This window comes from Pseudopipra pipra, unplaced genomic scaffold (assembly GCF_036250125.1).
Source record: "Pseudopipra pipra isolate bDixPip1 unplaced genomic scaffold, bDixPip1.hap1 HAP1_SCAFFOLD_649, whole genome shotgun sequence".
Lineage (NCBI taxonomy): Eukaryota > Metazoa > Chordata > Aves > Passeriformes > Pipridae > Pseudopipra > Pseudopipra pipra.
Genome location: NW_026991140.1, coordinates 1 through 18,202, shown reverse-complemented (window position 1 = coordinate 18,202; position 18,202 = coordinate 1). Strand labels below are relative to the sequence as shown.

Here is an 18,202-nt window from a genome sequence, read left to right as displayed (position 1 = left end):
TGCTGATTTGCCAAAACCCCAGCTTTAGACTTGTAAGGATTGGCTCCTAAGGGCTTTAAGAGAATTTCTGCAACAATAAATTCATTTTCTCTGCATGTTCTGAAAGATCTTATTTTCATTCCACTGCAGAATCCATGGAAATAAAAAATCTTGATGTCTCCCCTTCTCCATTTCCCTAGAAGGTAATTTTTGGTTTACAAGCAGTCCTATACATGGTGTATAGTTCACAATGCAATACATGGTGTATTGATGCACAATACATCATGTGTTGTTCACACCAGGGCTTCCCAGCATATGCTCCTCGTTGCTTAGTGGATTCAGTGCCAAGATCTTCAGCATCTATTCCACAGGCCTCTCATTTACAACAAGGGAAACTGGATGTGGCATCATTCTGACAAATTACAACAGGATACAGAAGGGCATGAGCAGGAACAGGCTGTTTCACACTGGACTGCAGGAATCCTATGGAACATCATCAGCTTAAAAATCCCCACTGCCTTGACTGATCCACAAGCAACAACAATTCTTTACAAATCCCCCCCCCAAACTTATTTTAAAATCTAAAAGAAATCACTAGAGCTTACTGGGGCACTGATAGGGAAAAGGGCACATCTGCAGGACTTTAACATGCCCCCCTACACATCAGAGTGCTTACCAGCTCCTCCACTAAACACAAATGCGTTGCAAAAAAATGTTATATTTGATCCCAGGAATAACTTATCTCAAGGCATTGGTTTGAAACACCACAGGGCAAAAAGAGGTGCCCATTTAGCTCAGAAGTTTCAGCAGTGGGTAGGAAAGTGCGTGTTTGCTACGCAAATATCAGCTATTTCTCATCTGATGACAAGCATGTGACATTTCCTCCCTTAAAAAGGTTGTATGTTCCACTTCTGATGCTTATGACCCATTACAGTGGAACAGTCATTTCGAACTTCTGTTCTACTACATTAATCCCCATTCGTTCAGCTGAGCACAGACTCGGCTCTCCAGCCAGAATAAATGTGATGGCTTTTTTATTCTTCCTCTACAGCCTTTTCTTTGGGCACTTTAAGACATAATCAGCACTAAACCCTTTGGCATTCACTACTGCAGAATTACTGTGCTTTACATTTAAACATCTGTGAGGCCTGATTTGAGCACAGGTTATAAAGGGCTGTGAGATGCAACGATGCCCAGCTGACTCCTGCCCCAACAATGCAAATGATGTTCTCATCCCCAGCTGCACAGGCACAAGAGTTGAACAGAGCCAGACTGTGAGGATTCCAAAGGCCATCGTAATCTGTCATGACAGCTCAATGTCACCTTCCTCACATATTACTGATCCCTTGATATCTAGTCTAAGAAACTGGGATAATTTATCCTACCGTCTCTTGGGGTGTCAGATTGCACGTAAAATTTGCTAAGAATGACCAAAAAAGTTAGCAAAAAGTAAAAGTCAGGGATTGAGGTGATGTGCAACATGACCCTCTGTTCTTATCACAGAACTATGAGCTACTCTAGATCTGTGCCAGTGTCCCTTACCTGGAAGATGTTTGGTATGTGTGTGTAGTAATGCTCGTGCTGCTCACTGTTGAACTTCTGTAGGGTGGAAGAATATTCTGCTTTGCTGTCTTCTGCCATCTGATGTCGCAGCTGGGCTTGCTGTCTTGCCTGAAGAAATACCCAAAGAAATTTATAATTTACTACATGGAAAGAAATTGCATTTGTTGTTCTCTTCATCTTACTATCCAGGAACATCAGGATACAGGACTCAGAACACTCCAGCTTTTGGTTTACTCATATTTTGTGATGGAGTTCATCTCACCAAGCACAAGCTGCAGCCTGGGCAGTGCTGCTGTTCCTTTCTTGTGTTACCAATCCATGAACCATTTTGCATTCCATGAACAACCTTTGGCACACACACGTAAAACACCAAAACCAAGCTTGTCCCTGTGCCTGTCCACTGGACAGGCACCTTCTCAGCACACTTGTGGACACTCTTCTTGCTCCACATATGCCCTGTTGGATGGCACCTACTTTCCTCTAATGAACTGCTTCCCTGTTGCTGAGCAGTATTTTCTGGGGAAAGGGAAGTGAGGAAAAAACCCAGCACAGTTTTGTCTCATTTCCCATGCCTTAGGCAACATAATCATGACAAAACATCTTAACTCTGTGTATTCTGCAGAGTCCTTTACCCACACTCCCTCCAACAGCTCTGGCATGAAGCTCACGAGGAGAGGGGAGCCTGAGCAGCAGCTGAGACACGACTCCCTTCCTATTTTTACCCACACAGATGATTTGTTTTGCTGCCCAACACAGCAGAGCACTGGGCAATTAATCTCACTTCTTTCCCTAGAATAATCTGTCCCTGAGTGACCCTTTTATATTTTCAGATTCTTCCCCTTACAGTTCTGCTTTCCAAGGCCTTCTGTCATCTGCTTCACTGCCCAATATTATTCCCTTACTCCCTGTCCCATCTGTTTGGTTTAGATGCCTTTTCCTTCCTTGCCAGTGGCCTTCATACAGCAACTCTTCCTTCTCTTCCCTTCCTACATCCCTGTGCCTTCACTGCCTGTCCTGCTCCTGTCACTGAAGCTCCCCCTCACCTGGCCAGAGCTCTGCTGCTCAATTGCTGAATAACCCCTTAAGACAAGGGGGTTATTTAAAAATTCAACATTAAATTTAAATTTAAAATTTAAATTTAAAAATTACTTAAAGCACTTTGGAATGTTTCAGGGAACACAACACAGCAAAGAATTTTAGCACATTTAAAGCAGGCTCCCATTAAAACCAGTTCAGATCAGGGTTATTCTTCAAACTGTTCCAAGCAGACAGTAGTTTCCTGACAATAAATCCATGAAATACCAAATCATGGAACATTGTAGTAATCATAAATGGAAGGCAACAAATTCTGCCAGAGGGTTTCAAATCTCAATTTGTCAAGCTCGCACATCTCACCTAATAATTTACTTCACCCCAATTGAGCTATTGCTTTTGCAGTCAATTGTAGGAATTTCCCAGATCCCCTTCACATTCCTTCTACAGAAATAATTCAAGCAGAATGAGGAGATACTGGGCACTAAGTGCATCACAGGAATGAAACAGTAGCATCAGATGGAAAAGAATGTGACTATAACCAAATAAATGAATCCAATAGAAGGCAGACTTTCAACTTTGCTTGTGTCCCAGGAGATTTAAGTGTCCACTAACTCCTGCAAAGGATGAGTGTGTAACTTCAGCATAATTACCTGCTGCAATCAGATTCCAAGAAGCCACATCAATCATTTCCCTGCCCAAGTGCTTTAAAGCTTATTAAACTTTATCATCCACGCACTCATACACAGCTACATTAAATGTGAGTGGAAAACAACGTAGCCTTGTACTACAAACACAAATTTACCAGGAAAACAAAGTCAGCCATGGAAGGGTGGGACAGCTGGAAGAGTGGTGCAGGCTTGTCTCCCAACCCCTTCCTCACATCCCAGCTGCTGCAGATCAATATCCATTTGTGAGGTCCATTCTCCTCATCTACCTAAGAGCAAACCCATTGTCTGAGCTGACTTTACACCAGCCCTGCTCCCACTCATACAGCTGCCTCTCTCTCTTTTTTTTATAATTTTAAATAGTGCAACTCTGGAATTTGTCCCTTGACTCTATTGTTGAAGCAGAAAAACAAGAAATCCATTATTATACATTTCCAGGCAGATCCAGCAAGCATTAAGCCAGAGTTCATTTTGGTGAGCAAACTCAATGGCTGTGCATGACAAAGTAACTCTGAGCTAAATGTATACAGGAGTAGACAACCAGTTTCCAAAATGATCTTAACTGGCCCCAAATAAGAGGGGGAAGCAGATGAGTAAATAAAATTGGGTGCATTCCAAAACCAAGAATTTTTTTGTGAGAGCCCTAGTGATGTTTTGTTTCTCCTGGCCATTTAATGCATTTGGCAAGCTTTAAACAGCTTAAATATTTTTCCAATGAGGTATTTGGATCTTAAAATAAGAATATAAAAAAAAAATCTAGAATTTTTGTATTACTTCATTTGAGTATGTCACTTACTCTAACATCATCACTTCCATTATCAACAGAATTACATTTTATAGGCTCCTGCACTCTGCTGAAGCACTGAGTGATAAAAATGAGTTGATGTTAAGTTTCACATTCAGAGTAATGGATGCAGTAGCCTGGAGCTGCAGACACTCACAGGAGCTATTTCAGGAGTAATTTATAGTTGAGCTTTACAGAAAATAAAGTTTTGCCTTCTTTACTGCTCACTTGTGCATGCAAACAGCTTCAAAAAGGAGGTTTTTTGGGGGGCTTCCTAGAGTTAATGTTAGAATATTTTCTCTGAACAGTATTTCCAGAAGGAAAGGCTTTGGAATAATTGGGCTCTGGAAAACCAGACCATGACTTTGGATATAAGAGAATGATACTGTGATGCAGCTTTCAGTTAACACACTCTGTCCTTTAACTGGGCAGGGATGACTGAGCAAGAGCTCACATTTCCAGCGCCACATGTGAAACCTACAACTGCCAGATTGCTCAGTTTGTAGAGATTCAAGGCAGTGTAAGAGATTCAAGCAAATACCTCCTGATTCAAAGAAAGAAAGAATGAGGTCACCTTTCAAGAAGAAGCAAGAATGAGTCACTTCAACCAAAAGCAAAAAGCATATGTAAACCTGAGAGATTTGTGGGGAGAACAGCAGCAATCTGCTTTCAAATGCCTGATGCTGAAAAAGACACACAGATTTTGCACACCCCCAACCCCAAACAACCCTTTATAACATCTTTTTGTCCCCAAATAAACATGCACAGTGTATAAACGTGTCCCTTTCTCTCCAAAGTCTGGTTTTGTTAAGGCAGTTCTTCTCTGGACTCACATGGCAGCAACAGAACTATAAGGTCACATATGTCAATGCTTATAAAATGCTCCCAAAAATGAATGACAGCCCAGTACCTGCAGCACCACTAACCTTGCAGTGAGCATACAGTTTAAGCTTCAGGCTCCCACTGCCATGGCAATCAGATTTAAACACAGTCACACCAGGGGAGTGTTTTCTGTAACTCAGAGAACGCTGTGGGTAAAGGAAGCACAGCTCTGATAGACTGAACTAGGTAAAATCTCACTAGCAGCAGGAAAGGCTTATGATGTGTGACCTCCTCTCCCAGAACCTATACAAAACTGCCATTAAATATAATCAAAACCAATCTTTTATCTTTTCTTTAGAGACAGCTTTACTAGATGATGGGGGAGAAGGCAGGGCAGTAGTGAACTGCAGAGCAGTAATAATTTTCAAAGTGTTGATTTTTAAAAATCAGTAGAACTGTGTCTGTCTTTAGTGTTTAAAAAAAAAAAAACAACACCCAGGTCTCAACAGCACCCACCTTAGGTGAAAAACAACACTAAACTCAATAGCTACATGAGCCTGCAACACCCACTATGGCATCTATCTCTTAAGGTAGCAGGAAGAACACAAAGATATTTACTCAAGATTATTTTAACCACATTTCCTGCAGAATTTTCTACCTAACCACTGAGTTGCAAAAACCAGACTTTCAAACATCATCAAAAGTTAATTACAGCTGTTTAAATGACTCTACCAGAAGCCCAGAGATACCAGAGAGGCAGATGCCAGGGTGGGACACTGATGCTCTAAAATTTTTCATGACTGAAGTACTTACGGAAGTATTTGTTTCCCCTTTAAAACAAGAAATAAGAAATTAGCAACACTTTTACTCTGAAGTAACCTGTGTTTGAGAGATATATTTAGTCTCATCACCTGTGTGAAACCCCCTGCAGTTTAGCAATATGATGAAACTTCAGCAATCACCAAAGAGCAGAATGAGATCAAAGAGTTACAGACACAGGAACGTCTCCACAGCCCTTGCAAACGTCCAGTGCTAGTAAAGCTTTATATATCAATCTGAATTAAATCAATCCTAATACTTTATGCCTTGGAGTAGGAAAATTTAACAGAGAAAGGGAATATGGACATCTTTATGATGGGCACTGACAACCCTGAAGGTGTGAGAAAGCATTTTCAAGCTGCTACATGTTACATGCTGCCTCCAAAAAGAATTAAAATCCAAATCCTTGCATAGTGTTACATATATCTTCTCCCCCCAAAACCCTGTTTGATATGAAATGCAACTGGTGATACAGTGTAGGAGAAATTTTTTAAAACCAGGTCCACTTTCTGTCATTTTAGTCTCCAATGCAGAAAAGAATGAGGAGATTTTGCTGAGAACAACTTTCTGAAGACACATTCCAGAAACAGCAAGAGGGTCAATAGACACACTGTCTTCTGGGTTTACACAGACAAAAAATGCAGCTCCTTAGGGCTGTTATGGTGGGAGTGATATGAATAACTGAAAAGGGCAGAAAAAAACCTTGGCTGCTATTCAGCTGGTCCACACTAAGTGGAACAGTTCAACTTCTCAGCAGTCGCTCTTGTCCAGAATGGCAGAGTTTCCAGTCAAAACGCTGGTGTCACTTTATTTCTTCTTTCTTTTCTCCCATTCTGCCCCCCCTCTTTTCTTTCAAACCCAGACAGCATGTGAGATGCTTCACTGCCAGGCCACTGCCTGCCAAGATAGATCTGTCTTTGGCAAATCCAAGATCAAACTAAAATGCAAACATAAGAAAAAAACAACCAAAAAAATCACCCCTGCCCCCACCTCTCAACTACCCAAGCCCTTCAAAATAACTTAATGATAAAGGCAGACTCAGAAACACTTCACCAATTTCAGGAATGCTTTCAATTGCTCACAGATTTTTCAGCCTCAGGCTCTGGTCCTCCCTCCACAGCCTCTCTGTGACCACCAGGCACCATCAGGGAGCCTCTTGGGAGCAGCAGCACTGGCAGCGTTTGCAGAATCATTAATAACAGTGGGCATCCTGCCACAGCCTTCAAAACAGGGCCAGGACTGCAGGCCTGGATTTACATAGCCTCCAAATCAAGCTGCACTGTTTACTATTTTACAATAACCAGTTGGGTCTCTCTGAACTGGCAAGCAGAAAAAGGATTTGAAGTTTGCTTTCCTGAAAGCAGAAAAAAAAAAAGAAAGAAAAGCAGAATAGGGGTGCAAAATAACAGCCAGGGAAAGAAACAAAGGGGAAAATCCTTTCTTTTTACATTAGGGGATGTGGGGAAAAAATCCGAGTCTCTGTGGATCCCTGAAATCCTTTGGCTGAATATAATACACAAATGAGCAAACCACTGAAAGGGGACAGAAAATCTTCATCACCACATCTCAGGAATGGTTATCTAGTGCAGTTGCACTGCACATAATTCTGCCAGAATTCAGAAACTCACACTAACAGGAGATATCCCAAAGGAACACAGCCCCAGTGAAGCCCTAACAATTAAGATGGATGAAATTAATTAAGAAGAGCAGCACATGCCACCGTGCCATGTGCCATAGAAGCACCTCTCAGCACACTGCTCCAAGGCCCTGGGGAATAACTGTGCCTTCAACCCAAAAGTTTGTCTCTTTGCACTGCCATTCTCATGTCACGAATACTAAATATCCAAACTCCCTGGGTCACCAAACTGCAAATCCCTGCTAACACCCAGGAATTTGCCACACAGCTCGGAGAAATGCAGTTCCACAAGGATATCTAGCAGGTCTGGTTTAATACAAAAGAAGGAGAATCTCTGTGGGTGGAAGGTTATGTGGATTTGAGGGAGGAGAGAACAAGAAAAGACGTATTTGGAGCCGTGGCCAACAATGTTTAAATGATTTCTGGAGGTCTGTTTAGTTGTACTACATAAGCAATTAAGTCCTGCAGTGTATAAATCTGAGCATTGAATACAAATAGTGGAAATTATTTCTTGAATATAAATAATGGAAATTTCAGGACTGTATAATAGATTACTTCGCTCATACTTGGAATACTGGGCACAGCTCTAGTCATCTCTCTCCAAGAAAGAATTTACAAACACAGCCAATGCAGAACAGACAGTCAGGGCTGAAGAACGTTACCAGATGAATCTGCCAGCCTTGAAAACCAACTTTACGGGTACAATACACGAAGTTGTCTCTTGGAGAGGTGAATTAATCCACAACAACATTGAAGAGGCAAGTGTTCTCAACACTTCCTCACCTCAGCATCTGTCAGGCCACACCTGGAATACTGGGTTCAGTTTTGGTCTCTATTACACAAAAAAATGTGGACAGACAGGAGGGGGTCCAGAAGGGGCACAAAGATGATCCAAGGACTGGGAAGCTGCCATGTGAGGAAAGGCTGAAAGACATGGGTTTGTTCAGCCTCAAGAAGAGAAGGCTTAGGGTACTTTATGTTCCAGTATTTAAAGGGTGGCTGCAGAGAAGATGGAGACTCCCTTTTTACAAGGAGTCACATGGAAAAGACGAGGGGTAAAGGGTACAAGTTACCCCTGGGGAGATCCCCACTGGACACCAGAGGACAATTTTTCTCAGTGAGAAAAATGAGCTATTGGAATAATGTCCCCAGGGAAGTGGTGGATTCCCCAGCGTGGGACACTTTTACAATTCAGCTGAAAAGGGTGCTGGGCCATCTTGTCTAGACCAGGCTTTTGCCAAGGAAGGCTGGACCAGATGATCCTCGAGGTTCCTTCCAACCTGGTATTCTATGATTCACTGAAACTAAAGAGCTGGCAAACTACACTGGCTAAATTCTGAGGCTTTAGTTCCTACAAAGCTGAAAAGATCTGTTCTAATGTTTTGACAGAAAAAGGATGGCTATAAACAAGATTTCCAATGGTACAGCATAAACTAATTGCTTTGCATTAGCTAAGAATGCCAGTTATATTGCAATTCTGATTGAAACTGCTGCTTATCCCTAAGTCTTAAGTCTCCCCTCCCTTTAGCAATTCACCTCCCAAAAGAGTTGTATTGTTACAAAACTCAGTCAAATTGCCATGTAGAGCACTGCTGCAGAGCAGCACTGCTAAGGGGAAATATAAGTTCAGTTGGATTTCCTTATCTTGCACTAAAACTGACTGATGATCTGCTCTTTGATCTCTTAACACCGCACACAGTGCATGTATGGGACACATATGGATATTTATTAAGTTCTCCATCCAGTCCTGCTGGAGTCATTAACTCTCTATTGAGTAGAAATCGACACTCTTAAATTAGTCATGATTCCAAAAGGGAAACAGCTGCTGTGCCCAGAGAGTCACGGATGGCAGGTTGTAAACAAGGCTTACTCTTCCAGAAATGCAAATTGCTGTCCTGAGGGACTCCCTGTGTTCACACACTACATCATCCATTAGGAAGGAAGCAGTTCAGGAAGGATATTGGGGTCTGCACAACCCAGGGAAGTAACGTTAGCGTGAATCTAATGGCCTTAAATCACGTTACCAAGCAAAGACTGCATTTGAACTGATGGGAAATCTGAGCCACTCCACAAGCAAAGACACAGTAGCTTTAGCCAGCTTCATCTGTGGAGCAAATGGGAAGCAGAAACCTACTCAACATATATAAAAGTCATCCCCATGCAGAGAACACAGAAAAATCTTATACAGTGTCTCACTCTCAAATCAGAAATGCACAGGCCAGGCCCTCCTGCACCATCCTCAGGACTGAGCCTTGCACACCTCACCTGTGCAGAGGTGCAGCTCACAGCAGGGAACAGGAAAAGCAAAGCCTCTGGGACTACTCACTGCACTGAGTATTTGCCACATTAATGACGTTGTAAATCTTCTCCACCTTTGCATGGCACCACATTTTCTAAAATGCTGGTAAGATCACCGTGCCAGTGGGTGCCTTGATGTCACAGAGCAGATGACTTAGCACCTCCTGAAAATTAGGCCAATTAAGTAGTTAAGGTCTGCAGAAAGCAGATGCCCACAGCCTCGGGTTATGCTGCAGTTTACTGCTGACAGACTTGACTGAGTAAACCTCAGTGACACCCGTGGCCACAGCAGAGCCCTGAGCTGGAGACGTCCCTCAGGTTGGTCTGTGGTGTCAGCGATTCACGTGGCATCCGGCCCTGCTGTGACTCGACTGCTGTCCTGACAAAGCGTGCAAACTGAGTGCAGGACATACTGAAATACCCACCACAGATTTCTCCAGAGCCCAAACAAAAATAGCTCAGTGCACCCCTCGCTGTAAGGATGTGTAAATTCCCAGTGAAGAGGTTTGTGTCCCACAGCACAGCAGCCACAGGCTGGAAAAGCAGTTACCACCTGACAATATCACTGCAGTGGCAGAGCCAGGAACATCAGCATATTCCAGTTTTCAGGAACATATATTCAGTAGGAATTTGACAGTGATTCACCTCATGGCTACCCCAGGCCATGCTAAGTGGATGTGTCTCCTGTGGCTAAGGAGGGAGGCAGACTCTGTACCTTGCACTGAAATTCATGGGGAGTACCCAGGTAACGTGGCACAAGAAAAGAGGAAATGAAACCTCAGTATCTCTCAGCAGTTATACTTACAGAGTAGAAAACTAATGTCATGGTGATACTGTATTTTAAGGCTTTATGCAAATCTTAAGCTATTCTGGGACTCCAAACACCTTGGATACTGCAGACATAACCTGATCTGAAAGCTGGAGAGCATCGGGGAAAGCTCCTAGAGATTTCAATAAGCTTGAGATCACTTCTATTTCCCTCAGTTTCTCCACTTCAAAAACAAACCAGAAACAAAGGCAAATACATTTAAAACTCCTCAGTATCTCAGATTATTACCTACAGCCAACTTATGACTCTTCAGCAAAGGGACAGATCCTGCATGACACCAAGTACCTCAAACCACTCTCCTCCCCTCAACTGCTGAGCAAATCAAAAGACAAACCCTTCTCACGGTTGGCCTCAGCCACTTCCTCTTTAAAATCAGATTCTGCAAAGCATACCTTAAAAAAACCCAAACAAACCTTTAAAGAAGCCAGCTAATTTTAAAATTTTATTACAAGAAGTCTGCAAAGGCACCACTGGGTACCATGTTATCCCATAAAGATGTCAGCTTTTTAGTGATTGCAGCTCCGAAGAGGAGGCAGAAACAATAGAGCTCTGCCTTATATGTACAGTGGCTCTGTACAACAGAGACTGTTTCCCCAAATGGTCAAAAAATTGAAGCAGCTCCACTGTGGTTTTCAAAAGAGAACTGCTCTAAAGCACACATCCCACAGTGATCCAAATGAAATAAAGCTTTCAGTGATACCTACCAGGCTTCCCGGAATCGGCATCAGCACGTTGCACCATTTATTTATAAGGATATTTATAAGGATATTTTCCCAGGCAGTGAGCTTCCTGCCCTGACTTTGCTACACTGAACTGACAAAACCTTGGTGTTAAACTGCACTTTGTGTGCACACAAACACCTCTTTGGCTGCTGGTGATTTAGAGGCTCAGTGCAAACAGGGAAGGGAGATCTGATGCCCTACTCCACACACTTGATTCCTGCATAAAGACCATTGCAGAGACTGAACACAGCTTCTGCTCCATGCTCCTGCCACCAAAAAAGGAGCTGGGAGGAAACAAAGCCAAACACTCCTCTCTCTCTCTCAGATCAGCTACCAGGCTGCTGGCTGGCAAGATGATGGAGCCCGTCCTGGCCACAGAAGGGATGTTATCTCTGCATATCGAGCCTGAGCTGATCCCACAGAAGGAGTGCAGACCCAGGTTACATGATCAGACTGCACATCCAGCCCTGCCTCAAAGCACCCACTTGAGGCCCTTTGCTAAACTGTCCTGGAGAAATAAGGAGGAAAGTAACTCTTCACTTGTTTCTCTGCCACTATTCTGGTTACTTAATGCTAGTAAATTGTAATACAAGAGTTGTCCTTTAGGCAAGGGATAAATGCTGGTGGCTGGCAGCTCTGGCACAGGATTTCCTGCTGCAGTTGTCAAAGGCTACAATGACTGAAAGATGAAGAGATGTGAGCATTTCAGAGCCTCATACAGCTTAGCATTAGGGAACTGCAGCTGTATTGTCTTCTAGTTGCATGTGTCATTGTGATCACTGCAGAGTTTTAATTCCATTAATGCCATCCACTCTATAATGCATGATGCAAAAAATAGCTCATGTGTCTGCTCATATTTGCAGGTACAAGGTGAAGTAGCCAAGGTGTCAATCTCAAGAGGAAGAAATGAGGGCAAACGATCCCACTGCTTGAGGAGCACCTTGTTCTGCCAAAGCAAAGAGCATTGGCTGTGACACAGCCAAACTCCTGCTCTCCTGGCCCAGATGGATTTCTGGGAGCTTTTGGGAGTAGGAGTGCAGCAGCCAAGCCATAAGGGGCAAGAGAAATGAGAACTGCTGCAATAGGAGGAGGAGGGAAGTCATCCTATGGCTTCATTTGGAGCTGAGCAGTTCCTGCATCCCCTGGAGAAGTCGGTGAGAGCAGCACTGGTTGAACAATATCCCATTCTGCACTGGGAGTTATGCAAGAGCCGTCCCAGTCACACGGGCAGAGGGGAGCAAAGAAAGGGCATTATTCACAGCCTGACATGGATGAACCCAGTTTAACACATGCACTTGGAAAACACTGTTCTCTCTGTTCAGTAATATTATTTCACATTCCACTCATTTTGATAACCTTTTCCTTCTCCATCTACTCTGTTGACTGCCTGGAAAGTGGAGTAATGCCTTCTCCTGAGAGCTGCCAACACGCATAACTAACACATTTTTTTCCTTTCAAGATACCACTGAGCCTCATTTTGCAATAAATAATTTACAAATTCATACATTTAAAAGCTAGAGAAATTTAGAAGGGAAGCCTCTCTGTTTCACTTGACAAGCAAAAAGCAGCAGGGTAGGGACTGCTTCCCAGAATTTACCTAACACTCTCAGATTGATATATGACCAATATGCCACCTTTCACTCTGATCAGAAAAGGCCAGCCTTGGAAAGGGATGTAGAACTAAGGAGTGTCAGCCCTCTACTTCAAACAGTAAGTCATGTCTTTGTACCCCTTTGACATGGCCTCAGCTTTGGAAAAAATCTAGGGCAAGCCCTAATTTTATCTGTGAAAGAAGTATCATAAAATCACTTTATACAGATAAAGCAGAGATGATCCCCCTCTGTTATAAAAACCCACATGTGGTGCTACATCCTTAACAATCTGTACATGCATTCATCTGTCAAGTGCCCTGGCAAATCCAGGAGGCAACAAAGGATCAAATCTACACGGTGAATTTACAAATAAGAGCCAAGCAAATTACAAGACCACAGAGGTATTTTGTCCTTTGATGTGCAATAGCACTTGGGGGAAATTTTCTGAGCTTGTTTTTCATGTACTGTCCTCATTTCTAATAGCATCCTTGATGCTATTTGCCACGCAGTCTCCTGATGCTCAGCATACTAGAAAGATATTTAGATCCCACAGATGTAAAGGAAAATGTCTATTTGATATCTTCACAGGACTGAAACAACTCAGAGTAGAATGAAGCAGACCTCTGGAGGAGCAAAACCTACATTTTACAAGGACCACCTTGGACTAGAAAAGATTTCTTACCTATAATTCACTTTCCTTTCCTGTCCCTGCAACAAGATGTTTGGTATATTTTAAGCTTCAGCTTTTTCTTTTTCTGTTCTCTTTGGTTATGGGTTTTTTTTTGTTGTTGTGGGTTTTTTTGGTTGGTTAGTTGCTTTTTTTAAGAAACAAACTTTTTCAAATATTCTGGCTATTTTCTGCCTACCTGACTCAAACTCAGGGAAGACAAAACTGTCCTTACACATTGTAATCTGGTGTTTCTGATCTGCTTCTGAGCAGATGTGTAACTCCAAAAAGAGAAGCAATTTAAAGACACTTCCTTCCATCTCCATTGCTCCCTTAAGTTACAGGTATTGGACTTGGATCAGTAAAATTTACACTTTAAGCATCCTCTAAACTTTTTAAACTTTAAGCATCCTTCCACACATCCAATTTTGAATCAAATTAAAGAGAAAATATTTCCAGACAGACATGCTGGAGCAGGACTGGATGTTTAAAATTAAGCTCAGTTCAAAAGCTTCACTGAATGGGGATCAATGTAAAAAAGCCACAAATGACTCTGCAACCAGACAGCAACTGAGAAATGAAAATAAAGGCCTTGTGCCATCTGTGACAATAATGGATTCCAGAATTCTGCATCACATGGAGAGCTGTCCTGCTCTAAACTCAGGACCATGAGAACAATTCTGGGAATACTTCATCACATCCAATGACATCAGAACATCTTCAAAGTGCTGCTCAAAGGGCAGGAAGTTGAGTTCTACCTGGATCACAGGGGAAACAAAAATGTGTGGAAACTGCAAGCAGCCCTCAGGGAGCCCTCACAAGCTTGACTGTCACAGAATCCAGGGTGTTAGTTAAAACTGAGTTTGCATAAACTCCTTTAGAGCCATGTCAGCTGTGTTAAACTCAGATATCACCTACTGAAGAAAACTGACTGCATCTGTTTAGAATTTTTATGCAAATAAAGGTTTCTGCAGAGATCCCCCTGTTTTTAATTAATGTACAGCCCGACTCAAGTAAGGCATTAAGCCTCAGAGGGTTCATCCTCCCATTGGGATTGAGGAACTAAACCTATCACAGCCCTGTTTACAAACAGTCTCTCCACCCTGAGCTTACCTTTTCTACATCTGCTTTTGTCACGTTGATGTCAGCATCCATTTTCTCAAAATACTGCTGTGCTCGATCAGCCTCTTTGCAGTCACGTTCAAACCGCCTCTTACTCTGACAAGGAAAAACAAAGGCCCTTCATTGCAGAAAGGAAACAAGACACCAAAATCTACCTAAAATCAATACCTGTCCCTAAACCAACCTGTGGTAACAACTGTCAGATTTTGGGACTCGTTTGTTCACTCTGAAATACATTTCCATATTAAAGAACTCCAAAAAATGAAATTACCAGAGACACATTTTTTGCTCCATTATTCAGGTTGCTTGATGCTACCAACATCTCTCATATTTCCATATGTATTTTTTCCCTGTTAGCATCTCTTCTGCTCTTGTAGAAGAAATCCTTCTTCCAAAACTTAACTCCTTCATTTTTATAATGTACACGGGAGTTACCAACATTCATAAATGTGCAAGAAGTACTTTTGGGTACTGATGCTCCCTTTCTCTATCCTCTCCTGTACTTACAGTCTCACTTTTCATTCATCACATGAATGACAATTCCAATGTATTCACTTTTGAGCAGCAGCACCTCACTCAAGAGATGGTCCTGTTCAATTTATTCACACATTATTAAGCTGTTCAGTTTTCAGTGGAATATCTAAACAGGATCCTTAGGGACCCTGCAGTTCCAGCAATGCTTAGCACACTTTTCAAGTCATATCAAATGAAATACTACCCATGATAGATATAGATCCCACAGAAAGCCAAATGTACTATTAAAACAGACTTTTTCATGTGGGTTTAAGTCAGTAGAGTTTTAAAAATCCCATTTATACATCTTTTATCCCTACACCCTTCTCTTTCCAAATATGATATCTGGAACCATCTCTATGAAAACAACAGAAAAATGTCTTAATGCCACATCTGAGGAAGTTGCCACTTACTGCTTCGAGTTGTTTCCAGCAAGTTTCAATGTGTTGTTGTGCCTTTCTGCCATCATGGAAGTGCTGTTTAGAAAAAGAGAAAAAGAAAACGTTTTTGAACAACAAAAGAACAAACCCTCAAGTACGCTCAAGAAAAAAAACCCCAACCAGAAATCATTCTGACAGCTGTGTTCTGCAAGGCTGCTGAATTGAGCAGGTGTATGATGACTATCTAATGTCTCAGCAGGCTGCAGATGGATATTTGCATCAATTATAGTGGTTAGTTCGACTAAGGCTAATTAATCCCTTTAGCAATTCTACCTTGTATTGTTCACTGTATCTCATAATTACTGGTTTCCCGTATCATGAGATCTGAAGCACTTTTATCTGAAGAGTGTCTCTTTGGTGACAGACTGAACACTAGCTCTAAATTAAAATTTCTCTCTACATGGAATTTACGAAGAAGCCCTTGATTGGCACATTCTAACAACTGATGTTTGTCCTGATTTTCATTCAGACTCAACAAAAAAACCTCTTCTTCATAGTTACTGGCTGTGTGTGCAAGGCCAGCTGCTCATTCCTCTTGAGAGGAATTGGTTCTGTGGGTCCCCCCAGAAACCCTCCTCTCCATCACGCTGAGAGCAAGGGCGTGTGCACACACTGAGGTGTGACAGAAGTTTTAAATATTTTATATCAGCCAAATGACAAGGAACTTCTCTCCTAGCATGCCTTGTGAAATAAGGCTCTTAACTGCAGTTGATTTAAAGAACAGTTCTTAGATCTTACATGATGGTTTTGATCAAATTATCTAATGTGTGTTAGATATTACCTCCTCTACAGAATCACAGAATGGTTTGGGTTGGAAGAAACCTCAAAGACCACCTTGTTCCAACCCCCTGCCATGGGCAGGGACACCTTCCACTAGACCAGGTTGCTCCAAGCCCCATCCAACCTGGCTTTGAACACTTCCAGGGATGGGGCAGCTACAGCTTCTCTGGGCAACCTGTTCTTCCATATGCCTGGCTTTTCCTCAGGACAAGAAATTCACTCAGGATTGTTGTACCAGCCAATGATCCAGCTCTAGACAGGAATGTTAATGCAGCCCCCAACTCGCTGCTGGAACAGGGTACTCCCCTTCCTCACAAATCTGCATCTCCCACTACAGCAAGTGATATTTTCCTGTGTCAGGGGCAGGTCTCTGGAGCAAGTGTGTGATGGACATTTCGGAGCTGGTGTTCTGGCTCCATCAGACATGACAGTAAAAAGCCCCAAAATTACAATTCTCTATCGTGCCATGTCCAATAAAATTGTATTACCCTAAAAATCACATCAACCACCTTCAACTTGTTTGTGAGAACAGAAGAACATCTTGGCTACTCTGAGTGCTCTGGATGCTGTTACCTGGAGTCCCAAACACTGGCTGCTAAAGAGGGATGCTCACCTAAGGTTGAACACAGGGGCATTCTATAGCTTTATGTGTCTGGATACCTGGAAATTCTCACAGCAAACAAGAGAGGCAGTGTCAGAAATGCTTTTAATCCTGGCACGTGCCATGGAAGGGAGCACAGCCGACAGCCTGGCACTGCCATGGCCACAGAGAGACCTTCTGCCACCAACCCTGGTGGTCCTGGTGCAGTTCAGATCCCTGCCAGGTTTCTCCAAACACTCCCTCACCACATCATGACATGAAAAAACCCCAGACACCACTGTAAAAGTGCTGGGGCAGAGGGGAAAGGCTCCAAGTTGATTTCGGTTCCTTTTGTAGATCCCCAATTCCTTTCAACTCTGCATGTGACAGATGCTTCATCTTTCCTGCCAGGGGCTTTGAAACTCTCCTTGTTTCAGGCTTGCTTTTGTAATTAGAGTTTAGGAAAACAGTCCCAAGGAGCAACAAAAACAGTCCCAAGGAACAGCTGTAATTTAACACTACATTTTTCAATGTTTTGCTAATGAGCATGGAATTCATGAAAGTCTTTAACAGTGAAGCTGGAAGTAAAATGACTCTGCTGTCTTCGTGCTGCCTTTCCTGCCTCCACCAACCTCTGCCTGTGTGCTCCCTGCTTTGCTGGCTCTGACTTTGCTGGTGTAGGAAGGGACCTGATTTGAGAACAGCTGGTCTGTGTGAAACCCAATCCTGTCAATGACCCATAAACCTCAGGAAAACAACATGCCAGGTTCACTTAACAGAAAACAATTGTAGAGAGGAGCTGAAGGATGAACTTGGAAACAAAAGCCTATCAGATAACAGGACTGCCCTGAGCTTGTATTTTTAAACCTTTGTAGTTAAATAATGTCATTTTAACAAGCCATCTCTGTTATTTCCAAATTTGCCTTCTCTGTAAAATAAAATCTACAAGCTGCTGGAAGTACAGGTAGTATGACTGCATCTCATTCAGATTTTACTACGTTTTCTTTTTTTTTTTTTTAAGAAGTTCTTTTGCACAAATGGAGCACTGAAATGTAACATGGGCATTACTGAGGATTATTAAACAGTGAAACAGAGGACCTGATGCTGAGTGACAGTCTGATAAATACAAGTGCTTCACATTTTGGAGATTTCAGTGCAATAGTGCCTTTTTTAGTTCAACCATTTTCTAAATATACTTATAACCTCCAATTCTTGTTGTGTTATCCCATACATACCCTTGCTATGAGAGCTAAAGCACTTCTGCTTTCACAAATCTTTTTTTTTTTTTATGATTCCTGCCTTCCAAAAATTCATTTTTTTATATACAGCAACTAAGAGAATCTATATTTCTTCACA

At 42.3% G+C, this 18,202-nt stretch overlaps 1 long non-coding RNA gene across 1 annotated transcript; it reads right to left on the bottom strand.

Moving 5' to 3' along the window:
* Positions 1-1,502: 1,502 nt before the first annotated feature.
* On the bottom strand, positions 1,503-15,547 carry LOC135408795 (uncharacterized). The gene is made up of 3 exons (XR_010427837.1): positions 15,460-15,547; positions 14,525-14,629; positions 1,503-1,650 (listed from the first exon to the last, which is right to left on the bottom strand). It is a non-coding gene; the product is annotated as an uncharacterized LOC135408795 (long non-coding RNA).
* Positions 15,548-18,202: the final 2,655 nt, after the last annotated feature.